This window comes from Vidua chalybeata, chromosome 9 (genome assembly GCF_026979565.1).
Source record: "Vidua chalybeata isolate OUT-0048 chromosome 9, bVidCha1 merged haplotype, whole genome shotgun sequence".
NCBI classification, from domain to species: Eukaryota; Metazoa; Chordata; class Aves; order Passeriformes; family Viduidae; genus Vidua; species Vidua chalybeata.
The window spans coordinates 26,264,877-26,278,570 of record NC_071538.1 but is presented as its reverse complement, the minus strand read 5'-3'; the positions used below and the strand labels follow the sequence as shown (position 1 = coordinate 26,278,570).

The following is a 13,694-nucleotide window of genomic DNA, read 5'->3' as shown; positions in this document are numbered from 1 at the left end:
TAATTACAGAAATAAGAGGTAATCCCAAAGCCTGTATTTGAAGATGCAGTCTATTTTCCTAGTTTTGAGAAATTTAAGGGTACAAGAATTGGACTGACCTAGCTAGCTCCATTCCATTAAATTGAGTGAATGTGAGAAATATTCTATTATGAAGAAATAGGTTTCAACAAATTGAAAATAAGTTTCATTTTTTTTATCCAGTTGCTTAACAATGTTTACCTTTTGTTTTTCACACATTGTTTGTTTAAAAATATGGTTGTGTAATGCCAGCCTCTGTAAGGAATGTTTGTTTATCTACATGTATTGTCCTGCATGAAGAAAAGCAAAGGCACTTTACAAACTCTGCTTCTTTCTGGGGTTGTCAGTGCCCTGTGGCCTGGGCTGAGCTGAATGCCTCACATCCACAAGGAGAAGAGGGAACAACTGCTGACCCTTGCATCCAGCTATTCTTGTAGCTGGAAACATTGTCAGGGGCTGCAAGCATCAAGCTGTCTGAAAGGCCAAAGTTGAGCACTACATTATTGGAGTAGATGATATTTTATTCTTATTCTGCAACAATTCTAACAACTTCGAGTCCCTTGCTGTCCCTTTATGAACACAGGTGTCATTTTGATGGGAGGATAGCCAAAATGACAAGAAGGTGACCTGTCAGTGAACTCTGCAGCAGGTGAGGCCTGTCAGCTTCTAATTTGAAACTGGTATCAGTCCTGAGGAATGGCTGGTATAATCACATTTGTAACTGATCCCCTATAAACTCTGCAAACATTCACAGTGTGCCTGTTATGAGTAATATGAAATTAACAATTCGTGTTTATGACACCAGACACCAAGAGAATCAAGGAGATTTCAGTAACAGGATCGGCTCCGTCGTTCTTGCAGAGCACACACCAAACTGCCCCAGTCACAGCCAGATGACTCTGTGCTTATGTTACAATAGGCATTGTATTTATTTTGAAGACAAACTTTTGTAACTAGGTGTAAAGTGAGGACCTAAGAACTAACATGTAGTTGAAATTATTCCTTTTAAAATTTCTCTCAAGTCCAGCCCTTAAGATGTTTATGATTTTTAAGTTGAAGGGTGAGACCTGACAAATCACATACATACTTGAATCTCAAATTTTCTGTATAACCAAAGGGAAGGCTCTATGTAAATCTTATCTCTCACACGCATAAATTACCAGCTGCATGAACACTGCCATTAAGACATGCAGACAAGTGTAAGGGGTGGGGATAGGCAGGATGCCCGAAAGAGGTGGAGTCACAGAGAAAACAAGACATTTGTTCACTGAGTAATTTATCCTTAATCTATCTTCACTGTAGCTGAGCAAGAATGAACATCACAAGTTAGGCTGTCAGACTCCCTTGCTTCTCTGGCATCAGGAAACTTTTTTTTTCTGCAAACTAGACCTTTTCTTCCTGGTTCTTTGTTACATTATCTGTAATTTTTTTATTAGGAAAAGTAAAAATTGCAGTATGTGAAGTTAGATTTGAATTAAAATCAAATTCAAGTATAAACTAGAACTCCGACCAAATTAACGAAAGACAGGTACATCTGCAAGTAGTCCTTTTGGGGACAATGACAGCCCCAAACCCAAGAGGAAGACTAGGGTGCAAACTCACATTAATTTTGAATGTATGAGAAAATATAGGAGCATTTTGTATTGCTGCTCCCTGAAGCTCAAGAGCTCGTCCTGTGCAGCTTTAAAACACACTAGAAATAGCTGATAATACTTCTGAATTTTGAAAACTTACCAGCCATTCTCCACCACCCAAAAACTCACCTCCGAGCTTCAGCCTTAAATCCCGAGGCAGGGATTACAAGCTGTGCACATTGTCATTGATGCAGTCACTTCTGCACACATAATAAAACAGCTCACTTTAAATCTGATGTACAGCACAATTTTTTGGGTGTCTGGATAGGGCACATAAAACCTTGATCAAAATGCCATCCATTCAGAGCGTTCCTGGAACCCAGTGACATATGTTTTTGTTTTCCTCCTATTTAAGTGGTTATAATTTTGGTTTAAATACAGGAAATGAGGACAGTTTGGGCTCTTTGGTGTTTAGGGTTTTTTTAAAACCAGTCAGAATTTCTGTACACTAACTTCAGAGAGTTTTCCACAGTGACCAGAAAACCAAGTGGGGAGAGGGAAAAAAAAAACAACAAACCAACTAGGTTCCCTTCTGAAAGGAAAGGTAGAAAGTAGAAGAACAGGACAAAAAGCTTTGCTGAGCTGTTCAGAGTAGACCCTGATCTTGAGCCTATTCCCCACACACAGAAAGGAGCTACAGAGCACATCTGTTTTCATGACGTAGCTGATGGTATTTTGAGCACTCAGGTCCTGCACTTTCCCCTGACCTCACAGCACTACTTTCTGTTAACACAATTACTTTCAGGCCATCCTTGGTTCCCACCAGCTTCAGTTTTGAAATTAAACAAAATTAGTCCTTTCAATGCACAGGAGCATTTAAAAGCAGGCGAGAAGAAGGTAGGGAAAAATGAGATTTTAAATAGATATCCCCATTTTAAGTCTATTCATCTGTGTTACATTGGGGTAGAAAAAAACAAGGAAGGCTGCATCAAAAAAAAAGAGTTGAGGCCTTTGAGTTTGCCTCTATGTCAGGCTGAACAAAGAGTAGCATCACCCCCTGACTCATTGCATGGGAGATATCTGTGCACAGCTCATTCCTGTGTCTGGCTTGGATGCGTGACTGGTCCTATCTCACCCAGCTGTTCTAAATGCTGGCCTAGGATGTTTTCTCCCTGACCCACTGAACTTATAATTAGCTCTACAAAATGGATTGGCAGATTATATTGAGACCACAACCCAAAGACTTAGAAACTACTCTGCAAAGTAGGTCCAAACCGTTGCCCTGCTTGATTCCCTCTCAGGCTCAGTGACTGTTATTTCACAATTCACTGCACTTTGCTGGCTACAGGGCACCCACACACAAATGCCCCAGCCATGGAAGATTTCCTTTTTTCCTATATACAGAAAGACCACCCCATCTGGGTTTCCCATCTGGGAAACTTTCCCCTCAAAATCAATCCATTTAAAAGGTAAGTTTAAGTTTTTGTGACTCAGTGTTTTCTTTAAAAAAAAAAGAAAAAGCATGCTTCAGTCAAAAACCTGTAATCAACTCGACCTGAAATAGCAAGGTTTCTCCTGCCTTTGGCTGCGTGGCAACACATGTGCAGCCCCAGGGAATGCATCCGCACCAATGCAGTGACCCAGTGAAAATCCTGGAAGCAGGCAGACAGTATGAAAGTCATGCATTAAGGAATGTTTGTGTATACTGCTGAGGCAAATTACAGAATTCCCCAGAAATATTTGCAACACGATGGCCTAGGAAAACCATGTGGGAATTGTACCTTGTACAGGCAGTATTATGCCAGTAACAGAACTAGTGGCTGTATCTCACCCCCGTGTAGCTCTTCTTAAATCACCCCCTTCTCTTCTTAAATCCCCAGGAGCTGCAGAGCCAGATGCCCTTGGCACCCAGCCTTTCCTGTATCCTCTGGATGGCAAAAGTCTGCAGAATGATGACACAGATTTACTCGAAGGAGGCAGTGTGGAAGCAGATCTCGATGCATGTGACAGAGCTGGAGGCATTTCACTGTAATTAATCAGTAGTGAAACAAGTAGTTATTTATGTTGCACATCTAATGAGCAAGAATTAGTCATGGTTCTGATTCTTGGGCAGCTATTTGTACAGCTTATCTAATATTTGAAAGGAAACTGCACTGAATGTTTTCTAATTCAAAGAGGCTGGGCAAAATAAGAACTGACTTCTGCCTTTGACTAAACATTAGGAAACTGGTTTCCATGTTCGGAAGTGTCTGGATGTATTTTTCCATATTCTTTCTTTCTTTGAGTTTTCCTGACTTCAGTCAGGAGGTGAAATGCCAGAAATACCCAGAGACACCCTACCAAACCAGACAGCTCCCCTGCGGGCATTGCAGCCCGATGGGTGTTTTTCAGCCCTGAACTCTGAACCTTCAAATCATTTACAGATCCCTTCCACACAGAAACAAAACCACATCCCTGCCTGACTTTTGCAAGCAGAAGTGTGGTGGAGAGCCTGGATCAGCAGAGCTCCTCTGCACAGTCCAGCTGCTTTGCAAAGGCAGCTCAAGTGACTCGAGGCTGCTGTGGTTTCAGTTGCCTTCTGGAGCTGGGAACAGAGGAGTTGTCAGACTCTGTTTGTGCTGGATGCTGTTAATGACTGTGGAGCTAAGCATAAGCTGGGTACCCATTAGCTCTGCAATTGCCCAAAGAAAACCTTCTCCTTGTTTGCTCAGGGTACAGCCTGAACAAAGCTTAACTAGCCAAAGAACTAGGAGACACTAAATTTCCAATTACAAGCACTGTCTGGTCTGATGGTATTTTTTTAAGAAACCAGAGCTGCCTGTCCGTGGTGATAAGCTGGTTTTTAGTATGAAATATAACAGTTGTATTGTACATGACTGCTCTGTACAGCGCAATTTACAGAGCTGCTCTGGTGACTACTGTCCCTGACAGGGTGCCCTTTATAATGGGACTTTGTTGCACATCAACATTTTCATGATTCTGAGTGGAGAAAGAAATACTTCCATAGTAGAAAATTCCTGTTAGGTAACTATTGTTGAAGTGTGTATAAGATTGGATGTCAAAACATTTTTATTGTTAGCTGGTGGGAATTACACTGACTGACAGCAGCAGTTTAACAACCGAGATGCAGCAGATGTAGTTTGTTATTTTACTTGCTTTTCTATTAACATTTCGAAGCAATAAGCCTGTCCTTAGAAATGCACGCAGGGTCCCTCCCTCCCACTTTTAGTACCTTTCTCAGGTTGATACAAGAGAAACAAGTGATAAAAAAAAATTAAGAAATAATGCTTTAAATTTGTCTTGCTACATGGTGTCAAAGTGTCCTGGCCTATTAACAGCACGAGCAATGTGCCTATGTTGTTAAAATGAAATTAAAATGGGATTTAACTCAGTGGAAAAGAAGAGGAGCCGCAGCCTGGGCTGTTTCCCGTGACTGGGGCCCGGCGGTGGCTCTGTGATCACGGTCGGTCGTTGCCGCTGCCGGCCGCAGTTCCGGCGCTGGCCGCGAGGTGGCGGCCGAGGCGGTGCCATCGCTCGCTGCCCGCGGTTCGCGCTGCCGGCCGCGCTTCGGGAGACAGGAGCCGTCCCCGCTGCCCGCTCCGCCGCGTCCTGCTGCTGCGCGGCTTCCAGGGGCTGCGAGCAGTCCTGCTGCTCCCTCTACCCGCTGCTCTACAGCCAGGGAAAAACCATTCCCTCAGAATTTACCACGAGTTCGTTATCTTCCATTGAAAACATTACCTGCTATCACACAACCACCCTGAAAAATCCCCAAACCTTTTGACATGAGCCTTTGCCACTCACCTGTGCGACCGCTTACCGAAGTCTCTCATATGTCCTACTCAGAAGGGGGAGGCTGTGACACCCTCTGCCTCGGGCTGTGGTGACATCCCCAGCCAGGATGGCGAAACCCATTTAGGGTTTCCACGTCTATTTTTCCTCTGTTCTTTATTTAAATCCTACTAAATTATTTCGTCAATACTTTTGCAGCTTACTTCAGCATAGAGACTGCAGCTGTAAACCAGCATGTTTGAAAGGTACAGAAGCATTTAGGACAGGAACCTTCCCATGAGCTGGATGTGTTTGTCAGATTGTCAGTGTACACAGGGCTTTGCCAAGGAAGTGATGGGAACTACACCGTTGATACAGCATTAATGTTTCTTGCTTCCTGTCTGTTCACATTGTTAACCCACATAGCTGTGTAACACACGTGTGCCAAAATCACAAAAAGAGGCTTAAATGGCTCTCAGAGGTGCTGAGGTGGTTGAGTCCATCTCAATTTGTGTTTCCACAGGAGCATGCTGTGGTGGGACTCCCACTTTTCAGAACAAAAGCATGCTTTTTACCCCAGCTCCAACATCCAACATGTTCTTAATGGTCTTATAGATCAGGTCTCAGTTGTCATACTAAAATAACGGTCTAAATTTGGGCTTGTTTGGGTCAAAATGGTTTAAGGATAATATCGTGGAGGTCACAGGCTTCTACCTGTGGCTCTGGCACCACAAAAAACAGTGACAGTGCTCAGTGTCAAAATGCACTGGCAATGAGAGCAGCTCAGGACTGCAGTAAACCCTGGATTCAGAATATCAAAGCATTGAACAGCATTATAAAATACTAGCAGAGAAGGTGGGCAGATAAAAAGGAAAGGAAATAGAAAAAAGAAGAGGAGAAGATATGGAGAAACAAAAATAGTTGAGAATTTATGGGGGAGTTAAAAGGTACTGATCTGTATTTTTTGAGCCTATTCATGTGTGTGTACAAGGGCATGCATGTGCATGTTACCCCAGCACATGACCATAGAAACTGCTGCTGGACAACAAATAAGAAAAGGAAATGTGGGAGGAGATGAGGAACAGAAGAAGAAAGTGGTCTAGAATAAGGAAGCCTGGTATTATTGTCTTTGAAGACTGGACTTGCATGAAGTCTTACACATGGAAGAATTGACTGTTTTGAAAATAAATGCAAAGATTCACTCCTGGGTAGAGCTGTTTTAAAGCAGTAAAACAGCAGGTTCTAAAAATGCTTTTGAACAGTAACAGTGAACAACTCTTAATGGTAGCACAAATAAGGTAGTGTTAATGAATTCAGTCCTTGCTGGTAAAATACTGCCGTGCTTTTTAAGTCAAAATTTCAAACTGTTTTTGTTTGTTTGCTAGGAGTTCATCTCCCTTCTTTACGTGTTTTTAATCGAATGGGATTTTGGTTCTGCCTGTCATTTTGAAGTAGCCTGGAAAAGAGGGAAGGCCCCTGTGAGAAATTAATTTAACTACCAAATGCTGTCCCTGAGAGACCAGAGCAGTTCCTCTGTGCCAGAGGGAACCAGAACAGAATGAGGGGAGTGAGAAGGGAGGGTCTGTATGCTGCTCACAGGCTCAGCTCTTGCCCAGCTCCCTTTTGGTCTTTATAGGCCATTGACACAAATTTTGTAAAATGTTCTGAAATTTTAGAGATTTGAAAGAGACTTGTCCATAAGTGTCATGAGGCGCTTTGGGTAGTGGAAATTTTAGCTGTCCCTTCTTTCATTTACATGCCTAAGGAAAAGCTATTACCTTGTAAAAATCTGGCATCGGTGCCAAGTGGTCAGGTTCTGGTTTATCTCATAAGTCCTGTCCAGTTTTCCCCTTAGAAAAATGGATACAAAATCTTTTACTTGGAATACTGTTCCCACACATGAAGTTTCAGTTTGAAGTGAATTAAAATCACCAGTGGATCTGTTCAACACTAGTAAGGCTCTGCCTCAGTTGCCAGGAAGCCTTTTTTTTATGCTAGGGGGATATTTGTGGTATCTTTTATTGGTTTCTCTAGCAAAAAGATTTTCTCTTAGACCTAGTGCCCAGAAGTACAAAAGTCACCCTGTTTGCTTCCAAGGACGAACCCTAGAGAAATAGGCCACTCATTCAGACATCTGTTTAATCCACATCCAGCAGATTGTTTCCTTACCAGGAGATACCAGTTTTGGAATAATTTGATTTCAGGATTCGAAGCAGTTCCAAAGACTACTTGGGCTTGACCTTCAAATGCCTTAGATAGATACAAGCCTTGAAAATGACCCTCTGTGCCCTGGGAACTTTTGTGGGGAAAAAAAATAACCACCCAGGGGGTATAGTATTAACTATGTTGCTGAGTCAATGAATTGCAGTGCTCTAAATCAGCTGAAGATTCAGTTAACCATGAATAAGGTTCCATAAGGTAGGAAAATATAATAGTACTAAGGTTTATAGTTTGTGAAGTTGATGTTAAATATATGCATGTGCCTGTACAATAGGAAAGGAAAAGAGATGGAAGAGGAGATTTGTAACCCAATAGTTACAAATTGGGTTCCCACATAGCAGTGTCTGCTATGTGGGAAGAGCAAGGAGCTGAGGAGACATATCCAGGAGCAGAACATGGATTGTGCAGCCTTGCTCAGAGTCCCAGCACTGCCATGCACCCAGTGCCACATGAACATCCCAGTGCACCCAATGAGGCTGCCAGGAACCTGACAGGAAAACAGCTGGAGCAGCTAGAAAGCTCATCCAGCTCTCACTGGCAGCATTTTCAGCATTGCCAACAATTGTTACCTGAACCTGCACTAACCTTCACTGCACTGATGCTTCAGTGGAAAATGTCCAGAAACAAGGATAGACTTAGCCAGACCTTCCCAGCAGCACTGGGGTAGAATATGGATCTGGGATAAGTGTGATTTTTGTCTTAGCTACAGCTGATCCCAACATTATGCAGTTAAACACCCTTAATGAGAGACAGAGACAAATTCTGTGCCTTTGTGTAGGCAGTGGCATTTTGGTACTGGGGGCAAAATGCTTCACAGAAGCCAAGGTACTCTTTTATCTTTTCATACATCTTCACATTTTCATTTCAAAATACAGCTTTTTTTGTGAGCTGTCTGTGATTCCCATTGCAAACCTGAACAGTTACTGTGGCTCATGTATCATGTATATGTGTGCAGATACTTTGTTCTGAGATCTGCTTTCACAGCATTCAGAATGTGCAGCTGCAAATGGAAATGTAGGAGGGGTCAGCACTGAGGGGTTTGCATTTGGCATCAACTACTGGAATCCCAAAACTAGCAATGAGCCAGAGGAAACCAGCAGTGCTCTGCTTTGCATATGCTTATGGCCCAGGAGCAATTCCTAGGACCTGGTCTGATTTCCCAATTCTGCACATGCACTCCTGCAATTTTTTTCAATATCTGCACCAAGAAATATTAGGCATCTGAGGGCTGGATTCAGATCTGAAATTAATATTTACTTCTGTCAATTAGGAGTAGGCAAGTGCTCTGTGATCTTTACCTTAACAAAACCAGAGCTTTATCTATAGAGTTGAAAAATTGCGTTTGAACAGAACAGTCACAAGATCTGCAAGTACATTCAAGTTTCTCCAAGTCTCACTGTTTTCAGTACAGGCACCTAAATTGAAGCTAAGTATGTAAATCTCATTCCTGTTGTTTTATGTCAGTGACAGAATTTTATTCCTGTTAAGATTACTTCTGCTGAGACATGAAACTGTGTGACAAAGTAAATGGATATAGCAAGAAAGTCAAACTGTCCAGGCAAAATATGTTGACGTACCAGCTCTGTCTTCCTAGCCTTTTCTTTCTATCTTTGCTTATTTGTCATGTTTCTTCTGGTGACCTGTTGTGATCACTCTCAAATAAAAAAACTCATTTACAGTAGGTTTGGTTTTTTTTTTCAAATTGATGCCAACTAATAATTTCAAGAAGAAATTGTACCTTGTCAGGACTGGCTAATTCTTGCAGCTTGTCGGATTTGAGTTCCAGACACAAATACAAGGAAAATATTTAACAGTACTTAGAAAATTGTTTTAGCAGTAGATACATGAATTTGAGACCAACACAGTAAAGTTATGTAAAGCCTACAGCAACTTCATGATCATGAGTATTTACACAAGCTAACTAATCCAGAGAGCTTTCACCAGCCAGCCACAGAAACACACAGCTGCTGTGACTGGTTCATGCAGGGTTTGTCTTGTGAACTTGGAATCCTTGCCACACTCCTGTAATCACTCTAGCAGCAATTTCAGACAAACTGCTCATGAGGTGACAGCCTCAAAGCACAAAAGAAGTTTCAATCCTTTAGTCAAAAAGCATTTTCTTTCTTTTCTCTAAGGGCTAAGTGCTCTGTGCAAGTTCTTCTTGTGAATAGCTCACTATGCCTTCTAACCCAGACTCCACAGTGCCCATGGGCTGGCCCCATGAAACCATCCCCACACTGCTCTGCCACTCACCCACTGACCCAGGCACCCACTGCTACTCTCAGTGGGCTGCTGTTAGCCCAGACCAGCTGTATATTGGACAAATCCCTCTTATTTCTGTGTATGTGTGAATATATTCACAGATATATTCTCTGTTATTTAGTCAGAGAACAGCAGAATATGTTTATATTAATATAACTGTGTGATATCTGAATATCTCAGTGCTCTTTGGGATCATACTTAGGTCAGTTTATCAGAATCTGGAGGAAATCTCTCCCTTTGCATCATTTCATCAATTAAATGCCTCATCCTTGTATTTGTTTTCTTTTGGGAGTGCAATACAAACTTGGGTGCAATTGAGCCTCCGTGAGGTCCTGCTTTACTCATGGAAACCAAATTAAATGGATCTATTAGCCATTGATAATTGATCCACTTGGGACAAGTTAGACTGCAGGGTAACTGTGATTCCAGTTTCTGTACAGCCCATATAACGTGTTCATCTGCACAGAAGTCTTCCAAATTGTTTAAAGCCCCTACACCAGTTGTATTTTGAGATCCAGCTGAGAAGCCTCAATTTAGTGTCTATGAGGAACTGAATCCAAACTCGAATTTCATATCAAAGCATGTCACCCTATAACACTTCTGTCATTCATGCAAGTCTTGCAAATTTCTATTTCCCCAGATTAAAATAAATATAATATTCTTGTATTTGTAAAAACTACACAAATACCAAAAAAAAACCAAAAAAAACCAAAAAAAAACAAAAACAAAAAAAAAAAAAAAAAAACAAACAAACAAACAAAAAAACCACCCACAAAAATACCCTAAACTCCTATTTAGCTTGATTGGAAAAACTGATTTTAAGACTATGCTTATATATGTTCTTTATATTTTTGCAGGATTGCATGGTAGCATATGGGGCCTAGAATTCCAGTCTCAGGGTCCATCAGTGCTTGACATTTAACAAGAAACTGACATTTGTCAGTCACATCTATTGTAAGTTTACACAGTGTATTTCCCTAGCTGTCTATGTGAAGAGGACAGACACTGTATTAACAGCTCTACATGTCTCCAGGTACTTTGAATCCCTTTCCTCCCACTCCATTCTTCTATCAGGCAATGAGCTTAGGTCAGACTCACCTCAGTGTTCCAGCACATCAGTCTGTGTTTAGAGGCAGAAAATCTGAATCTTCGCACTGCTGACCTTACTGTTTCACAGACTATTGATTGCAAGTCATCTGGTTTCAGCAGTTCAAAGGGATCAGCCTATGGAAAAGAAAAGCAGAAAGAAGGAATGAACCCATACACAGGACCAGGGCTCAATTGCAACTGAACTGACAAACATGAGACTGATGTAATGTAATGTGGAGATACAGTAGTGAAAAGAGGGTCTCTAATCTCTCATGTGCAGCCAGAAGTTTGCAGCACACCAGTGTGCCCTGCAGGGAAGGGAATGCTGGCAAAGACCACAGCAAAGGCTGAGCAGGACAGGTGTCCACCTCCAAGGGCTCCAAATGGAGCAGAAGTTCTGTGTTGCTCCCTCTGGACCCACATTCACCTTATGCTTTGGTGCAGAGAGAACAAGAGGCACCCCCAAAGCAGAGCCAGGGTGGAAAACCATGTGAGTGGGTGTGAACACATCCTCCACATCCTCAGCCAGAGCCATCCCTTTTCTCATCTCACAATCAGATAAGTCCCATTAGAAGACATCCAGCAAAGAACTCACTTTACTCACCAGCACCCCTCAGCTCTCCCTAGAAAACTTTTTATTTCCACAAAAGGGTCAGTGAAGCTAAATTCCTAAATTTATGTATAACTTATGAAGGTTTAGACTAACAGACATAGTTTGGAGAAGTATATCTTGGTAGGTTTATTAACAACTGCTTTTCTTCTACTAATCTTAATAATTTGTGATATTGCACGCAGTAAAAAGAACTTGGAGACACATCAGTTATGGTACTTGGATTCAAATCTAATATCACTTGATACTAGACTCATCAGGGCTTTAGAACTCGAGTGCGAATTTCAAGTGTATTTTTTGATAAAGTATTCGCAAAAGAGATGTATTCCAAATGTTTGCTCATTTAATTAGAACATAAAAGATTTTTCTCTTTGACTGGAGCTTGCTTCTGACCCTTCTTGCCTGTGTGTGGTTTGTATTGTTCTTGGCTAATTAGATAAAGGATATGTACTAAACATTTACACATTAAAGGCATCCTTCATTCAGCATGAAGGTGTTGATACATCAAGGATACCTCAAACATGCTGAGATTCCAACAACTTGTCAGACAAATTAGCACCTTACCAATTGGGGGTAAAATTGAGTTTCACATTTCTCCCTGGTGGGAAGAAAAAAAAAAATCAAAAATCACTGTAGTTTAATGCTTTCTTTGCAAATAGGAACACAAAAGGCTTTATCACCTCTGTAGTGTAAATTATAGCCCTCACCAACTATCTGATTTTTAATTCATTGGTTTTAAATGATCCCAGGCAGCTCAGAGCAAATCCATTGTGTTATTCCTCTCTTAGAGCAGACATCTTCCTTCTTTTAAGTTCATACCTTTCATAATTATTTAAAATTTGCACTTCTATATTAAAATGGAAGAAAATGAAGGTCTCAAATCTGTATATTTCACTGGCATATAACTGCCATTGGGGGGTTAACCCAAACTCTAAGGAGTATGTGGAATTATGGGACTGTGTATGGCAATGAAACTAAAAAGGTCAAATTTTTAATTTCTTTTTTGCAACCTACTAGTGCTTACAATTAGTGCTTAGTGCTTCAGATTGCTGGCACTCTGCATGAGACATTCAGAGCCCCAGAAAAACCCACTGTGAGATAATCCAGCCTAAGCAGGTATGCCAAAGGAATAAGTGGGCTGGGAGTAGGTGCTGTAGACACCACAACAATATTATCCTTTATCTCTAAGCTCAAATCATTTATATCCAGGGGAAATTGTGGCATAAATTCCTGCCTGCACAAGATTTGGGGAGAGGGGTTTACTATCATAAACCTCTAAAACAGGAATTATTTATGCATTACAAGGGCTTGCTTTAACTTACATAGCTGACCATGACCCTATCACAGATACATATTTTCTAAGATTATGAGTTCAGCCAAACAACATATAATCAAAGTAAGACAGAGCCTAAAGTTTCACAGAGATCCGTTATAAAACAAAGTTTCCCTTCAGCAACGTCCTCATTCTCAAAAATCACAAATTTAGAAGATTTGTTTATATATACACACAGGATAGACATTTGAGGGGGATTTGCCTGGTTAAAGCTGCTTTTAACTCCATTCAGAAGGAATTTTCATCACAAGAATTTTATTATCAATGAAGTTCTAATTTGTCATTAAACCCTAATACCTAAACAAGACGTACATACACCTCTGCCCACACCTGGGTATCTGCTCCATGGGACTGTTATTCTATGGCCACAGGTTCTCCTTTACTAGGGCAGGACATGTTAACTGGTGTTCTGTGTGCAATCATCATTGTTCAAAGATTCAGAATCATATTAAACTCATCATGGAATAGCTGCCTGGGAAAAGAGCTTTACCAGAAGCATGTATTTAATTCTGAGCTGCCCCTTCCTTCTCTGCAGGTATGTTTCTCAGAGTTCTCAGCACAAAAAGTGAGTAGAGCTCAGCATCCGTAACCAGGCAGACAAGAGCTGCTAAAGCACAGATACGCCATTGAATGCTGACAGTTTGGCCATTGCACAGGTATGTCAGATTTGTAAACCAGATTCTTATACAAAGAACTTCATATAAATATCTGGAGAAAATCAGAGTTCTGTTTTTCATAGTTCATGTTTGGGTGGAACATAGAGCAGTGCCCCTGCTCAATAACACATATCTGATACATTAAAAAACTTGCACAGGTTTTT

At 41.2% G+C, this 13,694-nt stretch overlaps 1 long non-coding RNA gene across 1 annotated transcript in view; it reads right to left on the bottom strand.

Moving 5' to 3' along the window:
• LOC128792097 (uncharacterized) overlaps nt 1-13,694 on the bottom strand; it is a 95,251-nt gene that overhangs the window by 12,784 nt on the left and 68,773 nt on the right. The window contains exon 3 of the long non-coding RNA XR_008432304.1: nt 10,941-11,066. This is a non-coding gene — a long non-coding RNA (uncharacterized LOC128792097). The remainder of the gene's footprint in view (nt 1-10,940; nt 11,067-13,694) is intronic.